General features: G+C 38.8%; 1 protein-coding gene across 1 annotated transcript in view; it reads right to left on the bottom strand.

Annotated features, from left to right (window-relative positions):
* LOC131969709 (protein furry homolog) overlaps nt 1–6,383 on the bottom strand; it is a 56,352-nt gene extending 49,969 nt beyond the window's left edge. The window contains exon 1 of the mRNA XM_059330865.1: nt 6,297–6,383. The gene's annotated coding sequence lies outside the window, so the exon portion shown is untranslated. The remainder of the gene's footprint in view (nt 1–6,296) is intronic.
* Nucleotides 6,384–20,828: the final 14,445 nt, after the last annotated feature.

Genomic DNA, 20,828 nt, shown 5'->3' with positions numbered 1-20,828 from the left:
CAATGGAGGGATGAGGTATTTCACAAAGTGATGGCAGTAGTAGATGAAATGCTCGTTCTGACAATGCACCACATTTACCAACAAAATAAAACATTTCTCCCAGATTAAAAACTGAATTCTTGAGGTGATTACCAAAGCTTCACCAAGTCAAAGCAGTACCTACTTTCAAGAATGGTGGGCCTCTTCTTATGGCGCATCTTTTTAAACTTCCCTCTGAAGTCCCGGGGTGGGAATGGATCCAGAGGTAAGCTGGCAATGCGCCCCAGGACAACCTCATCAAGTCCCTCAGAGCAATCCGTCTCACTCACAGCCATGTCTCTCACAGCACTCTCCTCTAAAGACATGTTGGATGGCAGGGAGCCCACAGCTACTTATATCATTCTTCCAAAGAAGTCATTTGAAGCTGTGCCAGGTTTTCCCCTCTTTTTCTAGTGTAGTGTCTATAATTTCTCTTCCTTTTCCTTCCTTACAAACTTCAGCAAGCGTGCAGAGATGCAGCCGGAGCTGTCAGCTTCGCTCTGCTAATGTGTTTTAACCCTTGTACTTGTCAGGGCAGTTCAGCAAGTTACAGTAACATTCATGAATTGGGCAGGTATTGGATTACTGAGACAGCCCCTCCTCTTTTCACCAAAAAGGCAAGAGGCAGAGAAAAGAGGGGCAAAGTCATAACTAAAGAGGGAGGGAGAGGGAAAGAGAGGCTGCTCTGACAGCTACAACATCCCCGCCCACTGTATGCCCACGAGGCATTCCTGAATAAATATCCTGTATTTGTCTTGGAGTCCACACATCAAAGTCTAAACACACGTCTTTCCTCTGGCAGCGTTAATGAGGCGCAAACTAATTTCTTAAATAATGGTGTACTCATTACCAGCATAAATGAGAATATTTAAAAGCTGCACATTAACTCCGCTTCACATTCTGAGATGTTTGACAGAAAAATACATCCTCCACTTAGACTGCTAAAAGTCCTCGCTGTTTCCATCAGTCCAGACACATCTGCACATTCCCAGCACTTTCTTCCATGTCCAGTCCTCTGTGTTGTGGCCTCTGCTGTCTTCCCACTGTATTATTTCCTGCTGTTTATGGCTGGCGTCATTGAGGAAATGGGCGAAAGGTGTGAAACCATCAAGTAATAAGTCAGACGTAAATCCGGAGAATCATTCACACAGCTTGCAGCCACTGAAGTGAACACTGGCTGGACACACCTACCACATGAACCAGTTTTTCCAAGTCTGACCTACATCAGCAATACAAACACCCTGTGTATGTACGTGAAGTGAAGGCGTTTTCTGTTTTAGGAAGAAACCACAGGCAGAACGGGGAACAACCAGCCTATACACTGTTTTTTCACGTCACTGATATGTTTTGCAAGAAGCTGTGTTGCAGCACAGAACAAACAAGTAGCCACACTTAAAATGTCAAACATCACACCTAAATATGATTAACTTCAAGGCTGACTGAACACACAGAGCTGAACTATGTCAAAGAAAATAGCTGCACAACAGGGAGCCCCTGGCAACAAGTTTTTCTTCAATCTAATGAGTCCAGTGGTGAATTCACTTGTCATCCACCTGTCAGAGAAAAAGGTAGCCTAAAGAAAACCGTTTCAACGGAATGCTTCTGCAGCAGCACACTTGAGAAAATTGTCAAAAACAACAAAGTCCATTCATCATGTTTCTACCACTCCTGCAGAGTAATGGAGTCTGAATTACAATTAGCTATAAGCACGGTCCTGACCTACTTAAAATCGTCCTTCAGGACATGAATCATCATGTTGTTATAGTAAATAGCATGCAAAGCAAAGACATGTCTTCACAACATCTAAAGACATGCTTTGTGTTTGGGGTTTAAGGACATGATCCCAAGTCAGCATACAAAAGGAATGCTTATTATCACACATGTCCACTAAAACACAAACTAATTAGTCTGATATTAAAATCAAGGTCTTACTTGCCCATGCTCACCCTGGTCCACTTACAAATGAGCCTGCTCAGTTTTTTAAGCATCTTAATAAGTGTTTAGCTTTGTGTTTGATTTAAGTGTTAAAATTGTGCACCAACACCATTCTGCAAAGGTCAGGCTGCTTTCTTAAACAAAAACTTTCCTAAAGCATGTTTAACATTATTATACATTGTATAGCCTATACAATATATTACATTATCGACAACATCACCATCTTTTCTCTCTGCAGGATAATGAAACCATTTCTAAATCTGCAAAAAAAAAGTTTTCTTTTCAGTGCACATGAGACAACATATATGCAAATACCGACAGATACAGTTATGTCTATGACAGGCCAAAACATATCGGTCTTGCTCTATTTACAGTACACCCCCATATCAGCCAAAAAGCATGGAATATATAGGCTAGCATACCCACTTCCTCCTTGTTAGTCTACCCATCTACCTAGCAGTACTAGTACAGACCCTTATCCACTATCACCACACCACTGGGGCTCTATTCTGTACTGCATCTTGTGCCACTTACTATTTATTCCTTCACATATGAATGTGTTTTTTTAAATAGTTAATAACAACTAAACAATTTACATAATAAGAACCCTCAAAGGTAACAGATTCGACTAGGATACACATGCTGCTGTGCAGTAATAGTAATAGAGTATTACTGTAATTGACCTGAACTAGCAACAGATCTTGCAGTGACAGTGCACCCTCTGGTGTTCAACAAAAATACACTGTCTTGTATACCTTCACAAGTAAAATCAGCCTGCAGTTCACACACACATGTACACATACATAAAATGTGTGCAGTCACTCCCTCAGTCAAATAATGACCTGAATTCAATTTAAGAAAAGTTGCAATCTGTCACTGTGAGTCCCCACCGTCATTCAGTAGGAAATGCATGCATGGAATTAGATTTTTATTTCTCTTTACCAATAATTCTGACAATTGACAAATACAACTGTGGCTGATACAACTTGCTCAGTCTAATTAACTATATTATGATATTCGGATATCAACAATAAACATCAACTCTCAACATTGACAACAGTCTAAGTCTTATGTAAAATGTTCTTATTGTGAATTGTTTGAGCTATATCAAGAGGATTATGCAGAGTATACTGTGATGATGGTTATTATGTCATAGCAACATATACATTTCTTACAACCTATCAAATAAATGTAGAAACACAAAGCGGAATCAGCAACAACACGTGTAAATGAGTGTGAATATGAAACTTCACTTACTTGGACTGTACTTTATGCATCCAAGAATACTGAAGTTAAAGAAAAATCAACAGGAGGAAATCCTTGATCAACAATTTGAAAAACAATGTAGACAAACGGATCTGGTAAATAAGCCTACACCAGCTGTTATTACTTCCATATAAACTTGTGTTACGTCTGAAAACAAAGTCAACTCAACTTAAAACATAATCTACTACAAGCTGTGAAGCTGTCCTGTGTTTGTTTCCTCGCATGTATGAGAATGTGGAGCAGGACAGCCTGGACTGACAAACGAGGTTGCAGTCGGCACAGCCGCTGAAACACCCTCCGGCTGAGACAGAAGGCTGTTACCATGGTGAGACACATTTAGATTTGCACAGGCAGAGCAGAACATGATGAATAATTGATAGATATCAGGCCCTAATGTTAGCACAAACCAGCTGAAGTTTAATTCCAGTAATTCTCATGGACTCTTGAATAACACACTCATGCTACAAGTCGACAAACACGCAGCGCACTGTGGGAACTGATGCTGGATACAGACGACTGTTACGTAACACACTTAACAACATCAAGAGATAAAATATCAGTGTGTGAATGTGCCACTGAAGGGCTCTGTTTTCTCTGGAAACTCAGAGAAGAAGCAACATAAGCTACAGCCCAGGTTCCTGTTTAAACATTTACAAATCTCTTGAATGGTAAGTGCATAATGACAATCTAATATCACATGGGATCAACACTGTCAAACTTTTACAACTTCACCAGGTCGAGCATGCCACAGTCTCCTGATCTTAGCCATTTGATCCACTCATCTCCACATTATAAATATTTAACTTCACATGACAGGTTTGGAAAAAACAGACAAAAAGCCAGCATCCAAAGTGAATTATTATTCAACAGGTCATCTGTTCTCTACACAGTTTGGGGGCTGGGCTTGTTCAACACACATAAGGACCATTCAAGGGCTGCAAACTACTCCACAATCCGCACCTGTTCCCTGCTCTGCCTGCCTGCTATCATCAACCTGTGGAGGGAGGGGCTTCATTCTGAACACATGCAGCACTGTGGCCTGTGAAAGCAAGAGGCCAGGTGAGCTGAACACCGTGCATATCCAGTTACACTGAGGTGATTATGTTCTTTTGCATTGTGCATCAACAGAATTGCTTCACTTTTTGGGGGGGATCATTTATTTATTAATCTGGACGGATATTTGAGCATTTGCCTAATGTCAGCATGACACGTTTAGTACCTTTAAAGTACATGTTCATTATTGATTCTGTCTTTTTTGTCAGGTGGGTAGCCCAGGGGGTTATCTGAGTAACTCAGAAAAGATTATAAATATCAAGAAGGAAAGACATGTTGGGTTGAGCTGTTAAAGCCTTCATTATATCCACTGCCTACAGGCATGCACAGCGTCTCATAAGAGAGAGCTGAAATCTTTAAAAGTGCTCTTCTTCCCTGCTAAAGACGCCTTGATAATCCTTAGGCCAACCCCCCTTTTTGAGGTGTTCCATTTAAACTGTCTTTAAAAATGTCTTTCTGGTAACTATTAATGGTACCCGCAGGCCTGTGTTTTTATTGATTTACATTACTTTCCAGCTTTAAGAAAAAACTTTGATCTCAAGCTGGAAAGAAAGTGCTGCAGCTGAATTCTAATTAAAATGTTCTGTCTCAATTCAACATTGAATAAATATAATATTGACTGTATGGAATAGTATTTTTGAAGCAAAGTTTGACCGTTTTATGAGAAAGCCATTTTCGGTTGGCATCAATAAAAGAATTTCAGTTCCACTGGTGGCAGTAACACCAAGTCAATTCAAGTCAACATTATTTATGGAGCACTACTGCACAAACAAGTTTGTTCTGTTTTTGTTGCAGAAATAGTATCAAACAAAATACCAGTGTCAACTAAATCTCTGTGCAGAATGAAGCTCGAAAATCCTCAATTATACATCTGCAAGTCAGAGTTGGTGAATCCCTTCATGTAAATAAAACTGACAGTGACATTCTTGTGATGGTGGATCTGTAGAGATACAAAATAGACAGACTTATGTAATCCATACAAGGCAGAGCGCTGCTATATTTGTTGTGTGTCATGCTATCCTGATGAACAAACAAGGGTATTTTTAGTCAAACGCAAAGTTTATTCCAGTTTACTCCTAAAGATACAATATATCCTTTTGTTGTATTGATTTAAAAACAAAGAGATGTTCAACCACTGAATTCTTCTAAAAAAAAGTGTACATTTAAAAATATCCATTGTTGCAAAACAACAACAATAATAAAGTAGGCCTATGTGACATCCAGATGTCCATCAAGGAGCATCAGGGGGTCTTTCCCAGCATGCATTGGGCTAGCCAGGCAGGTAGTCTATTATGGCAGTGCAAACACATCTTAACAATTGCACAGTTTATATCGATTTTTCAGCTAAAGTAATCTGGGTTTGCTCATTTAGTAGGTTGTCAGGGACAAAAATGGCATTTTAAGACCATCAGCTTCATTTGCAGAAAATAAGGGGACCCACTTGAGAATTGTGCAACACACTGATTGGATCAAGAAAGGGGTAATTGGAAGAAATTCACCTCAACTTTCTTTTCCATTGGGATTTTTTCCCAATGCACAACATCGCCCTCTACAGGCAATTTCTTTCACGAACATTTAGCTAAAAGGAACAAGGTTATTCACACTCTTTCTGCTTAGAGAATAACTTCACTCCCTGTAACTTTTTTGTTTTTAGACTACAAGTTTCCCACAAATGGACGTTGGAACAAATTGCTTTAAGATGAGCTAAGCTTTGGTCTTTCAGAAAAAAGTCTAAACATAATTAGGCGACTTTCCCTCCAGTGTTACAACCTATCTCTATTATATACTTTTTATCGTTCGGTTTTATTTACAAACGCTATTTGAGAAGTGCCTGACTCCAATTTAGCGCAAATATAGCCACCAGACTGGATATCAAGACATTAAAGGCCTCATGTTACTAAGAAACCACAGGGATAAAAATAAACTTTTCTTCCAGCTTGAAAACAACACTTGAGTTACTGCGCTGAAAGATGAACTGCAGGGACTTCAACAGACTTGTCAAAGCTTGAAAAGATGATAAATACCTTCGACTACAGCAGGTGCGTTTGTTTTTGCTCACTCCATCTCCACTCGAGAAGTGAGTCCAAGTTTGAGCCTTCGCGTCCTTCAGGCGATCCACTTGTTCAGATGCACTTCTCTGCTCGGTCTCCCTCCATCAGCTCTGCAGAGACAGACTCCGCCCCCAGCTGCCACCCCTCTCATGTCCTCCTGAATAATGAAAAAACATGCAAAGCATTGGCTTTCTTCACTCTGCATGATGACCTGGCTCAGGGCCATGTCAGCCGCTTTCACACACATCTGCGGCCCTGTTACAGAGAAGCCTACACAGTAATAACAACAAGTAGAGGCTACAGCAGCAGAATATGATAAACTTCACCGTAGTGTTCAGCGGTCAGTAGAAAAAGTCATATTCATATGGTACAAAAAATATTTATTTTTATTTATTTATTTATTTATTTACCTTTATTTTACCAGGAAGTCCCTTGAGATTGCAATCTCTTTTTCAAGGGAGACCTGGCCAAGATTGGTTGCCAGTTACTGATTAAAATGACAGTGACAAAACATGGGAACATATAGTGAAAACAGCAAAAAAGAAAAATAGGCAATACACATGTATACATACAGAAATGTACTGAATCCAAACAATTGCACTTTTCAGTAACATGGACCGTTTGAATTGCTTTAAATTTTCCCACACAGTTTGCAGATTATTTCAAGACCATGGGGCAAAGTAGGAGAATGCTTTTTTTGCCCCACTCAGTGAGAACATTTATGACATGCAGTCTTAAAATTAATATACAATTAATTTAAATTGAATGGCCTTGCAAATGTATTTCACATGCATTTGTCGAGTAAATAGTATTTAAACACCCTTTCAACTGTTTTTTCCACCATTTCTACTCCACGCTTCTTCCATTGTTATTTTTCCTCAAACAGATTTCTCTAATGGTTGCGACACAAATCAATAAAGGAATAAGAAATAAGAAATCAATCTCAATGCTGAATTCAAGGCACTTGCGCCACCCTAGTTTTGTCTCAAACAACACAATGTGGAAAAAGTATGAGCTGCGAATGCAACATAAGTAAACACAAATAGGATGTGTATTGTTTTGATGTACAGTGAGTGAGAACGCTGCTTTGAACTTTCAGTGAAGTTTATTTAATGAGAATCCAGCAGATGGCGTCAAAGAACATGATAAGAGTGGAAATATCTTTGAAGAAGAGGCTGCGAAAAGCAGCACCACTGATATGTATGTTTGGAAAATGACAAGCCTGAGAAGTGCAGCAGTGAATGATTTTCGAAGAGGTGAGCAAAGAAAATATAAGTGCACTTATTCAACTTGTTTCCTTTAGTTTACAATGGAGCTTCAAACATGCACTCTTCTAGATACCGTCTACAAATATCTGTCTGGGCTTTAATAGATGTGTCACAAGTTAAAATGTAAGGTCTGTGTTGGCTTTTGAAAAATATCTGTGTGAACCAAAAACCCCTTAGAGACACAGCTGTTGTTGAGAGCAGATAAGCTGACAAGGCTGGTCTGCAGTTCAATGGCTGGCCATCAACCTCTCAGACATCACTGTTTTAGCACTCAGGGAGAGCATGCTACTGATTCAAGATGATGGCATGCCCAAGAGCTCCGTCCAGACCAGGACAAAAAAATTGCTTTGTCAACTGTATACACACACCAGGGCTCGTCACGATGACAGCAGAGCTCGACAGTACTGTTGAGTTATAGCACACCAGGTGCACTACAAGACAACACAATAAAAAAAAACATGTTTTTCTTTTCAAATAACAAGGAATGAACAGACTTTGGCATAGGGGAAAAAACTGTGTTCTGATAAAACAGCATGTATTCAACTTGAATAAAAAGAAGCACTGATTTAATTTATGATTAAGCTTTGGAAACCGTTTTCCTTCCTTTGTAAGTCTTCTGAAGTGAGCCAGGTGTTCTTGGCTGCAACATATTAGCTTGGCTGTGAAAATTCTGTTAGGCTACCCATCAGCGCCACAACACAAAAGAAAGAGAGAATTCAAAGCAGTTGCATAACTCAGCACCGCTGCTCTGACCTGATCCAAGTGCTCCTATCTGGTCTCTTTGAGGAATAGTGGAAATGCCGGATAAAGGAGGATGTGGATGATCGTCACAGTGCAGCGCTACGCCTTGATAAACATGCAGGTAGTTTTCAGCTCAGATGAAAGTCTGCAAACCAATTAAAAAGAGATTCTATAAACCGGCTGTGAAAGCCATGACCCACACAGACATCCATAAAATCACATTAGCCACATCCTCTTCAAAGTAAGTCATGTTTTACTTTCCACTTGGAGGGTGTATAGGTTCAATGCCTACTTGACATTTTTCAGGGGTATTCTGTGGCTGCTGATACTCCTGCAGCAACTTCACATGTGATTTCTTGCTATAATATGAAAGTTTTCAGCTTGGAACCTACCTCACAGCGGAAAGTCTGAGGCACGATGACCCTTGATTCATGCTTTGGCTCTTTTAATGAATAATACGTGTCTCCCTTTGAAACCGTTGCATTACAGCACAAACGATCAGTCCACCCCTGAGAGGTGGCTGCAGAGGGAGAAGGCACTGAAGCAGCAGGTCAGGAGTGTGGATCAAAGCTCTTATGTCTTGCAGGGATGCTTTGACTGCATGGACTGGGCTGTGCTGCACGATTCCACAAACAGTATTGATGAGGCTGCACATGGGCTTCTTTAGTGAGATCTGTTCAGTATTTGAACAAGGGCAAACCTTGATGTTTGGGGCCAAACTCCTGTAACTGATGAATGATATATGCACAGATGAATGATTTGTCAGGTTTGTATTATAAAAATATGATCTGGTTAAGACCAGAATTACAAAACAGCACAGAACGAATAATTTAATTCCCATGAAAAATACCACAGAGTATAAAAAAATATCATTAATTTTCTTCAGATAATTGGAGTTGACTGAGGCATTTTGGCACAAAATGGCACAATTAGCAGTGGATTTTTGGAGAGGGGCTTTAAAGCAGCAGGTGATGTTATTGTTACTGGAGAGAAGGAAAAAGAGAAATGAGGTGAGAGTAGGTATGTATGAAGACTAAGAAAGAACTTCAAGGCTTGCTTGGAAAAGCCAGAGATTAATGTCTGGTTTTAACTCTAACAAACAGCTGGTCGATGCAACTAATGGTTCTCAGACAGATGGAAAGTGTACAATTTGCATACAGGACCTTGGGAGGCGTAAAGATGCCACCTTAGTCTATTGATGTTTTTATACTGGCATCTTAAGGACTAAATACTCGAGCAAGCTTTTCAATCACTGAATTTTGAATCGTCTCCAAACTCTCAATTGCAAGCTGACAGCTCCACATGGCAGCAAAAGAAACTGTTTATACCCAGAATTCATGTTGCAACAGTAAACTGCACGCAGCACGCTCATGTTTACTAAACCCAGTCTCTGATTGCTTTATGCCAAAGGATACCAAAGAGATGAGAGAGGCAAAGGATCTAATGAGACCAACCTCCGCTGAATCGAGGAGTCGCTTGCTTGCCGTTTTCAATTTTGCTTTTGCCTTATTTGCTGTGAGCTGACAAGTGTTCAGGGTCTCACTTAGCAGGGGTGTGATGCTTTTCTCCATTGCAGCCCTGTTTTTTGATCTTGGCTGCTAAAACAGGTGTATTTTTCCATAAATATCTTGCTTAGTGTGGCGTTAAAGCTATTTTGCCACCCTCATTATGGGCTCTAATGCCACGACAGCAAAGGCATGTTTAATGTGCATAGCAAGACTATTTACACATGAGCAGAGATGATCAATGTTAAAATAGTAGAAGGACAATATTTTTGTGTAAGCGAAAGTAAGAATGTACATCTAGTGTGCAACCAAAGCTGAAACCCAGTGATAATTATCCTCAGCATTAATGCATTCCCCTTCACACCAGTGGTCAAAGATAAATTCTCCTTCAGTGAAGGCTCTGAAATTTACATAAAGAGGTCAAGGAGGGACAAGGGACGGTATGAAATTAAAAGACAATATATTATATTATTCAGATAAACCAGTTACAATTGACTTAAGTGCAAATCAGGAGCTGGCAGCTTCAGCAACGGCAATGATTTCCTTTTATGCACAGCTAGCCACTTGGCACACCATGCACGGCACACTGCAGCCCCCATGCTCTGCACGACTAAGAGGGCTTTAATGGGTTTTTCTTTCCACTTTAGATTTAGCAACAAAACCAACTGCCACTTGCTGGTCAGGACATCAGTGGAGTCACACCTGTCTCGTTTGAGTGCATTTTGTGTGGTCAGCGTTTCACACAACAATGTGGCCTTAAGGTGACTTGTAAGGAACTTGTAGCTTTACACCTTGATTGTTTGGCTTTCAAAAGATAGCGAGTACTTGACGCACAGATGTTCAGTCCATCTATTTATCTACATGACGCAGACAGTTGTGGTCAAGGTGTTAAGAGACACAGAAGTCAGGTTTTAGTGCATATAGTGGTTGCACTGTTATTAATAATTAATAATAGGGCTAAATCAAAATTATATAGAAATTGCAATATGGATTCATGCTGTATCCCATTCACTCAAGGCACAATATTTGATAAAAGGAAAATGTGCGACAAAATAGTGTTTTTCAATTAAGGATTGTGGCGCTGCATAGGTTTTCAAGTCTACAAATCATATTATACAGACTACAGAAAAAGTCTTTTGTTGGATAGATCTTCGCAAAAAAAATAAATAAATAAAAACAATCACATCTCATTTTAATGCATTTTTTCAATCAAAATGAAAAAAAAAAAATGCAGAAATTAGAATTTCTTCCAATATTGGGAGTCATGTTGCAATTGCAGCATCAGAAAAAAGAATCAAAATTAGATATAATTTTCCAAACTGTAATGTAACATGTGCCAGCATCCCAACACACAGGGAGGAAGTGGCACTGACTGGTCTTCCAGAGATTAATACATCACAATTATCTGTAAAAGTATATGATGGATCTGTCCAATTTGCATGTTTTACAGTAGTGGCTACTTTGGACTTTGTCATTTTTTATTATGTAAGAGTCTTGGTTGTCAAACTGTTAATGTAATGTTATTTCGGTGAGTGATTACAAACATTGTAAAAAGAAATCAGGCAAGTCTGTTCGTTGTTCCCTAAACATCACTCTACAGTAAACATTAAAGATGATTTAGTGCTGCCGGTTATTGGTGTCTTATCATTGCTTATAATAAATATTATGACCTTTACGTCTCTGTGTCCAATTCTTTCTTAATTTGCACAGCCTGCGATTGTTGCACATGATCTCTTTTTGACCTTGATATTTCCCTGTTGTGATGGTTCTGTGATTCTTACTGGCTGCTCCACGTGTGAGGCAGCAAAGATTAATTGAATTATATTAACCGAATATGAGTTTATAGTGTATAATAGACATGGATTTGAAAGCAGCTGGAACATCTGTGTGTGTATGAGCAGCATCAGTCTCACCGTGAGGACTCTTTGGGAAAGCAGAGGTGAGAACTGTGTATCATTTTCCTGGAACTGATGCTCCAATTCATCATCCCCTCTCTGTCTGGTTTCAATCTGTCCTCTACCTGCTAATCTCCCCCAGGAGGGATAGCAGGCCCAGGCCTGGCACAAAAGCTTGCAGTAAGGCCGCTTGTTTATCTTTGATTTTATCAACAATCTGCTGCTCTGGAAATATAACACACCATGAGATGACACAGCTTCAAGTTATGAGGCTGCTGCAAGAAATACCACACAAAATTAAAAGATAAAAAAAAGAGGATGCCCAGATGGGTTTATCAAATCATTTCAGAAGGTTATTGTTGGGCATACATGGTATAACTCACAGTAACTGAGATGTATCATCAAAAAGCTGAACATGCAAACTTATGATTAAAATCTGCCTGGAGACATAGATATACTTCTTCAAATTATATATCGGACTTGACAGTTGGAAAGGCAACACAGACAAAAACTAAAAACAGAGTCACAAACTGTTAAAAGATATAGATAATGCCTCTCATGAAATTGAAATGAGATGATAATCGTACTTGTCAATCTATTATTTGACATGCTATTAAATGAGTGCAAACATCTGTCTCAGAGTCAGTAGATTTAGCTGCCAGTAAGCTGCACTGCATGTTTTAATGCGAGGCGTGGAATTTGTCCTCTGGTCGTCTCCTAATATGATTACTGTGAATGGATCTAAAAAATGAAGGGCAGTGATATCAAACCATTATCTGCATGAATATGTATCACCCTTTTGTGCTTTACACCAATTTGCTTCACATAACCGGATTGGACAACTTCAATCAGAGCCTCTATCAGTGACTATAAATCTCTAACAGATGGCAAGTTGAAACTAATAATATTAAACGAGACATTCACCCACACAGAGTACAGTTGCAGGGGAGCAAATGCAGATAAATAACACCATATCACACACAATATATTCTTAATGTTCTTACAGTGCTTATAATGCAGCTATTACTCATGAACATGATGCGCAATTCTATTTCCATAAACCAAACAGAGCTGAACAACATTTTTAATCTTCATATATCTTGCAGAATTAGTTGTCTCGTATATCTAAGAGTGCAATATCCTCTCCCATTAACACAATCAAACGGACTGCTAATTACGTCTGTGATGTTTTTTAATAATGCTTTCGGTAAGTAGTGTAAACACTCGGCAGACCATGGAGCCTTTCTGTCCAGAGGTGACTGCAATACAATAAAAATCCATTACAACTTTGGCAAAGCAATCATGTCTGGGTGAGAAGGTTAACGTAAGCAATAAGGACATGCTTACTTGCATCTGAACTTTGTTTGCCTTTCACTGTTCTGTGAGAATGATGAAGTGAGTAAGTAAAGTAAAGTGTAAAGCATTCAATCGAGAACGCTAGAAGACTTTTAGCCATGAGGCGCAGCTCTAGGGATGGCAGTAATGTCGGTCAATCCATCACTTTAGGTCAGGCGGAAATATCTCAACAACTGTTCATTAAATTGTCATGAAATTTGGTACACACAATTGTTTACCCCCTCAGGATGCAGCTCAATAATTTGTTGATCCCCCGACTTTTCATCAACTGCCATCATTAGGTCATAACTTAAATTTTTCAAAATTACTAAAACATGCAAACAAATGACATTCCTATCAGCCTCAGTTGTACTGCTTATTTTGTGCTAATTAGCAAATGTTAGCATGCTAACACACAAAGCTCTCATGGTGAATATGGCAAACTAGTGATTCTCAAAGTGGAGCCTGTAATACTCTGCCAGGGGCTCCCTGAAAGCCTTTCAGATAAAAATAAAGAAATTCAAGTTTGTTGACGTCTGCATTACTTGTATCAATCACTATATACACACTTTTATCAATCATTACGTATTTACACAAACTATTTCATAGGCCTATCATATTCAAGCCCCAGGCTAGGCTCGTTGTTGTTATGTATATTTTATATCATATATTGTATTGTGTATTATTGATAAAAAATAACAACCAGTGTTTTAGTTGGCCTACTTTTGCACTTTTGCGAGTGAAACACGTTCTCTTGATGTGCGTGTGTCTGTTCTGAAATGCAAATTAGAAGTGCAAAAAAAAATAGACTATGTCAAGTTAACTGAAGAAAGATATATTAGGGGGTTCCCTGTATATTCTAGATGTTGAAAGAAAAGTTGAACATTGCGCGCAAAAATTATACCGGTCATCAGCATTTGATGTAAGTACAAAGCACTGTTGTGTGTGAGTACAGCCTAACAAAGCTGCATATCAGTAGACTCTTAGTCCTTTTTTTCTTTTTTAAATCAAAGACATTCAGTACCTGGCCAACTGAGCAGAGAGCACAGTAAGATTACTACATGGAGGATCCAAAGTGGAGACAGTCTGGCTCTCTTCAAAGTCCCTGTGCAGAGAGGACGGATGAAACAACAGAGCTTCATTCTGCTTTAAATGTCATGCTTGATTACATCTTTTTTTTCTTCTACTGATCAGTTGAAAGTTCTGCACTCATCGCTGCTGTATGAATTTACATGAGTCCTGACTTTCATGAGGCCACAGCAATAATAATGGAGACAATAAAGATAATGTAATACTGACAGCAATTTAAGTGATATTAATGACCATTGGGACACATTACAGTGGAAATGCTGGACTGATATAAGTAGATTTTAACTGAATGACAGAATAAATATATCCCTGAGCATGCTGAGTTATTACAACACAGACAAGGGACATAAACTGTGAGCGTGTATGTGTCTCTATCTGTGTATTACTACCAGCATGTTCTTCTATATAGGCTGTCTGCCTATACAAGAATTATACCGGTCACAATGACAGTTTCATGGCCTGATTAAAATTTCAAACACGCTTGGGGATTCACCATAATTATTCTTTCACATTCATCATATAGTGAAACTGGAGATGCAAACACTCAAGGGAAATAATGTTTTCACTCCAAACAAAATTCAACCCCTTGTTTCTGTCAGGCAATTCTTTGGTAGGAGAGGCTAAAAAAACCTGACCTGGTCTCAAAAAACTGGAACAGGACCAGCCTCTGTCTTTATAGTTTCACACCACAGCTGCTGAAGGGCAAGCTCCTTTGAAAATAAACTCACTAGGTACTTGATCTTGTTGCCTTCATGCTGCTGAAGCACAAATACAGCTCATACATTTACAATATGGTCCTACATGATGAGGGAATGAATAAAATAAATAAAAGAACCCAGCTTCTCAGACGTAACGGCAGTTGTGTATTTAGTAGTCATGAGATGGAAACAATTTGAAGCAATTTTTAATCAACCCCTGACCTGCTCCATGTGCAATTTGCTATGTATATTTGTACTCTGCTATTTTAGTTCGGCTGAGTAGGCACTAATGGGTCCAGCAATAAGTGTATTCCCTTTATTATGCCTAATTATACACGTTTGTTTGCTGCTTCTATTTTACAGAACAGTGTCGTTGGGAAGACACTGTTTGGATCTGGCCTTACACAGGCTCTGTGTGCTGAGCATGATGTCGTTAGTACAAGATTTAGGGGTTTAATTCCATCTGGTGCCTGCTATGCTAAAAACAAGTATACACTTACAAACACTTTGTACACAAGAACCCATAAAATTACATATATTAAAAACATATATTTAGCTGAACTTGAATATGAAACTGCTTTACCACACTTTTCCTACTGCATCTTTCCAAAGATTTAACGAAAAGATGCAGAATGAACAGAATAACAAGATCGTAATTCATTATAGGATGATATCAGCATGGTGAAGGACCAGACCAGCAAGAAATCTGGCTCAAGTGTGCTTGTAAGAAATTGCTATTCAGTTGTAGCTACCATGCTGCTCTGTATTTGCCAACAGTTGTCAACATACAGAGCGGGGGAGGTAGCATTCATGAGGTTTGCATTCCCTGTGTGGTGCCACCATCACAGTGCAGATTCACAAATTAACAACTGTTTAAAGAGTAGCATGGCGAGCTTTGTGAAAAGCTAAACTTCACAAGACAGACAACAAACCGACATCAATAACAAACCCATACTAGTTGCTGGTCACAGTCAAAACACAATGACCATTTTTTACTTTTAGATTTTATCTTTGGAATTCTTCTTGGGTACTTGAGCTGTTCATATTTAATTCTGCCCTTCATTAAAATTCATGATTCAAAACTGCTCGCCCCTCTTCCACCACACCATTTTATTCTTGCTAAAGGGTACAGGTCATAAGTTCAAGATATTGTTATTCATCTGGTCCAACATTTTCACTCCAAACATCCTCACAGATGCTAATTAGTCACTATCATGCACATATTAGACTAAAGTGTTTCATATTTCCATTATTCAATGTGGTTGGGATAAAAATCTTAACAAGGCTACAATATTGTAAGTGACTGAAGATTTAGAGAATCAGAGAGACTAAATTTAGTACCGAAAGCAAAGCAAATGTCATTAGTTTCCAGTGGGACCATTATGCATTTTGAAGATGATTTTCCATTGATTTTATTGCTCAGGTCAGCTGACATAAAGATAAAGGCAGATTTTTTTAATTATTATTCCATTTTTAGTTGTACTCTTCTGCTGACTGACTTAAAACACCACCAACATGTCATAAGAGGATTATGAGCTTTTCTGAAATTATTCCAATTTTATTTTTTTTACCTCCAACATCAAAACTTTGATGTTAAAAATGAAAAATGCCTTTGAAAATGTTTAGACATGGATGTGATTAATGCCTTAATATTTTCAAAGATTTATTTACAAGCCAAATGGATACATCACTGTTTCCATCTGTTTTTTTTTGTATGTTTCTGGCCACTGGTGCAGACCCTAAAATACATCACTTAATGTCCATGTGGATGAAGGTGAATTTACAAATGGAGCTGTGTAGGTTCACCTATTTGGCAAAATATAATACTGGCATTAGATGAGGTCACCTACGTGCACAAAATGTGCTGAATCTAACCTTGTTAGAAAAACATCCATTTACCAGCACTGTAGGAGTTCTCTGTACAGTAAAAGCTCAGCTCACAGCTGACTATAAAAGAGCTAAAAATGTTTTGTCACCATCTATGATTAAAAAGAAAGTTTGGTTCAGGGTACACCATGTTATATTCTAGGTAATGAAATACTTCAAGTAAGAAGTTCAAACATCAGCCTAAAATTTCTGAATCTAGAAATGTAAAATTAACTGGTGCAGTATATTCAGACTTTTCTTCACATATCAGAGACTATAGCTGTGATTTACGGAGCTTACACTGCGCCGACTAACCCACACCTCTCAAAATAATTACATTTCATGCAGAGATGAAAGTGAACAGGTGGCCATTTTTCTCTGCTTTCTGTGTCTCAAAGATAAATGAGGGTTAACATGTGTGGGAGGAATTCTGACTAGTTTCATCACACCGTGTTGTTTCATTGCAGTTACAGTAACAAGGCACCTGCACATTGAGCTTCTTCCCAAATTTTCTGGTTATTGAATAACTCACCATCACCATAATGATGGTAGCTTGCACCATTTGAAAGCAGACCAGTGTTGAACAGCATTATTCTAACACACACTACCTGAATGTAATATGTGCCTCAGTCAAGGTCAGAACTGGAGTTGCTCCCAAGGTGCAGCAGCAGCTCCTAAAAAGATAGGTCGGGTCAGATTCTGTGGACAAATTGTCCACAGGCAATACTTAAGTCTTAACGACCTCACAGAGCCACACCATGCCTTTATCATATTAATTTAAGAGCAATAGCTGTGCCATGTACATTAATGTAACAGTTAAACACACTTTATAGTCCTTGCAGTAGGAGAAGACCGACATAGTGGCTACGTGCAGGGTTATACTACTAGAGCAAAATCATGCAGTGCACATTTTCCTCTATGACAGTAATTCTGAACTCTCCCCTAATCCTGCAGCTGTGTCACACCTCCATACGTGCAGCTCATATAGTGTCAGGAACTGGAGGTGAAAGCTCACATAATCAAGTGCTCCCACTCTTTTCTCACTTTTCTCGCAAACTAAGCTTGTTAAAGTTAATACACTCCCTGAGCCTATGCCTATCAACAGAGCTGCTGCCAGCCTCTCCCCAATCCTTGTTACTTTTTACACCAGTGCCTGTAAAAAACAACACTCCCAGCCATGCACCTCATTAAAGCCTCAGGTTATATACATGTCTGATGACTGCACAGGAGTGGGATGAGTGTGATTTCTTCCCACAAAATTGTCAATTGAGTTTCAATGGAACATTAAAGGCGCCTCCACTGATTTTACACTTAAAGATCAGTCTGCTTGTCACGCAGAGTACCATCACTAACAGCTATCAGATGTCACTCCATACTGCCAGCAAAGTACAGCTATGGAAAGGAACCAGCAAGTACTGTTTTAATGTATTTGACCATTGGGACCTATGAAAACTGTGGGCCTTTTTTAAACTATCCCCTCTCCCTCTCCTGACCCACTTCCACTCTGTTTTCATACAGAGGGTCCGCCATATTAAGTGCCATATCAAACCATTGAGCGGGGTGTTAAAGAGGCTTATAAATCTTACAACAACAAGCGTACATCGATGCAGGCTAACTGACCACGTGCAACACCTGTGTTGTGTTCTTCATGAAAAACTCTCGTACAAAAATTGTATCGAAATGTAAACTTTTCGAACAAATATAGACACATTAATATATATAATAGACATGTTTTGATTGTCAACTGTTATATTATATATTATATTTACACACCAACAAAAACCAACAGGTCATAAACAGAGTCAACAATGTGACAAAAAGGAGAGAAATGTGACGACTGAAGCTGGAGATATTTTATCTTCAGTTTTTGTGTGCATGTCTTCCCCCTAATTGCACATCCCCTACAATATGTCCTTGCACTTTCTGCCTTCCTATCATTTTCAATGGATCAATGTACTTTTATTTTTGTTTCAATCAAAGCCTGTATTAAACGACTGTGTTTTTCTCTTTCACTTTGTCTGTTTCCACAGGAGAAAGGACAGTTCGTCCCAAGGCTTACTGCTGTATTTATACCTATGATTTATACCATACACCTTAACGAGGGATGCTTCATTCTGCTGGAAGTGAAAGTTCACTTCATGGCAAAGTGGGAGTAGGGACGGCCTCATTAGACAAAAGGTCCTGTGTAAAACTGTATTTATACAGTCTATGGTAAAAAAAACAACAAAAAAACAACAAGACCACATAGGTTGTTTGTTCGTACCCTTAAATATGACCCTCTTTGTATTTTGGTGATGTCGGTAGAGTTCTGTTTGTTGGGCGTTAATGATTGCAAACAAGTTTTAGTTTTTTTTTCTCGTTTTATGATCCCAAATGCAAATGTCACATATTGTGTCCATCTGTATTGGGTCGTTTACATTATGACTAATGATGGTAATTAACATTTTTGTCGTGCTTTATAGTTTTGAACATTAGTAAGTTGGCTTTTACACTTCCTGACCACAGCTGTATTTTACCACAGAAAAAGTTCTTGCTCCCTGTGTTGAATGACATTATAGGGGTGACACAGTAATCTTGGAGCACACTGTGCTGGACACACCTTTTGCTGTATTATATTATGACAAATAAAGTCCATATTGGTGAATATCAGTAACAATATCAATATTTCACTGATATTGTTCTGATAGGCTAATATTCTCTATAATAAAAGGCTCTGGTGTTTATCACTTGACCCAGCTTTCCATCATATCTGTCTTGTACATTGCATATCGTTATATCCATAAAAAGTTAATCACAGATGAAAATACATACCATGAGTGTATATATATCAGCAGACTCCGCTCATATCTTGGACAGCTAATGCCATCTCTCTCCATCAGGCAGATGATACAGTGTCCCAAGCTGCAGCCTGAACGGATACAGGGAGTCTGTTGTTCCCCTGCCAATAAAACTGATTAACTCAGAATGATAGTCTGGGTCTGCAGAGCACAAACACACACTGCTACACATTCCTATTCTAGCCTTTCCGTACTTCCTATTACTTTTTTTTTAATTGCCGTTTTTTGTCTAAAATATTTTGTTTTGTTGTATTTCATCCTGCACTGCTGTTTTTGTATCCTTGCTGCTGTGACTTCCATGTTCAAGACAAATTTCCCTGCAAGGACAATAAAGTTTATTTGATCTAATCTAATCTTCTCTTGGAATAAGCAGCTGGTGGAGGGTGAGTATTCAGAAATATCTTAATCGCTATCAGTAGCCTGATGCTATGACAGCACACTATTTATTTTACTATTGTGCTCGCTATAAAACCAATCTTGTGTAACCGGTGGTTAAGCGATGATGGCGTTTTGACTTTGAACACTTGTCCTTGGCCTAGCTTTTTACTGCAACTCACCCATTTACCAGCACAGCTGCAGAAGTTTAACACCCTCTGTATTATCTCTTTATAGACACCTCTCTCAAGCTCACTAATATAATTTGACACCGAGTTTATTTTATGAGGCTAAATTGTGCAAGCACAATCATATTGCCCTTACAGGACCCCGTGGAACTATACCTATACATGCAATTAATTAATTTGACAGCCTTGCCAACATTCATTATCATGACTTTCGTGTTTCAAATAGACAAGGAAAGAGATGACTCCTGCTGTGATACACCTTCTGAATGCATCAGGTTTAAAATAAGTACTTCATTTGACTGGATAGTATCAGCAATTTCCCATCATAGCAAACTTAACAATGTTAGCAAAGTTACACACTGGACTCATGAAACACTGCCGGGCTTATTTCTGGCTTCATGTTTGTATGACAGATAGGTGGGAGTGTAATTGTTGGTATTCTCACATAAAGGAGAAAATCTTTAATTATGGGTAGTTATGAATAAATTGGTTTGCACCCTGACCTCTAAACTGAAATAATATAAAAACAAACAACAAAATAACAAAAAACCTTTCACTGCTTCCTTTGTGCTCATTACAAAAGATTCCATCCGGCACAAACCATCTCATTCAGGGTTACTGAATGACCTGGAAAAAAAAGGAAAATCAAAATTAGTCACAGAAACGTGTTTAATAGGCAGATAGATAAGTGGATACATAGTTCAAGTT

Source organism: Centropristis striata, chromosome 4 (genome assembly GCF_030273125.1).
Source record: "Centropristis striata isolate RG_2023a ecotype Rhode Island chromosome 4, C.striata_1.0, whole genome shotgun sequence".
Taxonomy (NCBI): domain Eukaryota; kingdom Metazoa; phylum Chordata; class Actinopteri; order Perciformes; family Serranidae; genus Centropristis; species Centropristis striata.
The sequence above is the reverse complement of the archived record's forward strand: the minus strand, read 5'-3'. Positions and strand labels throughout refer to the sequence as shown.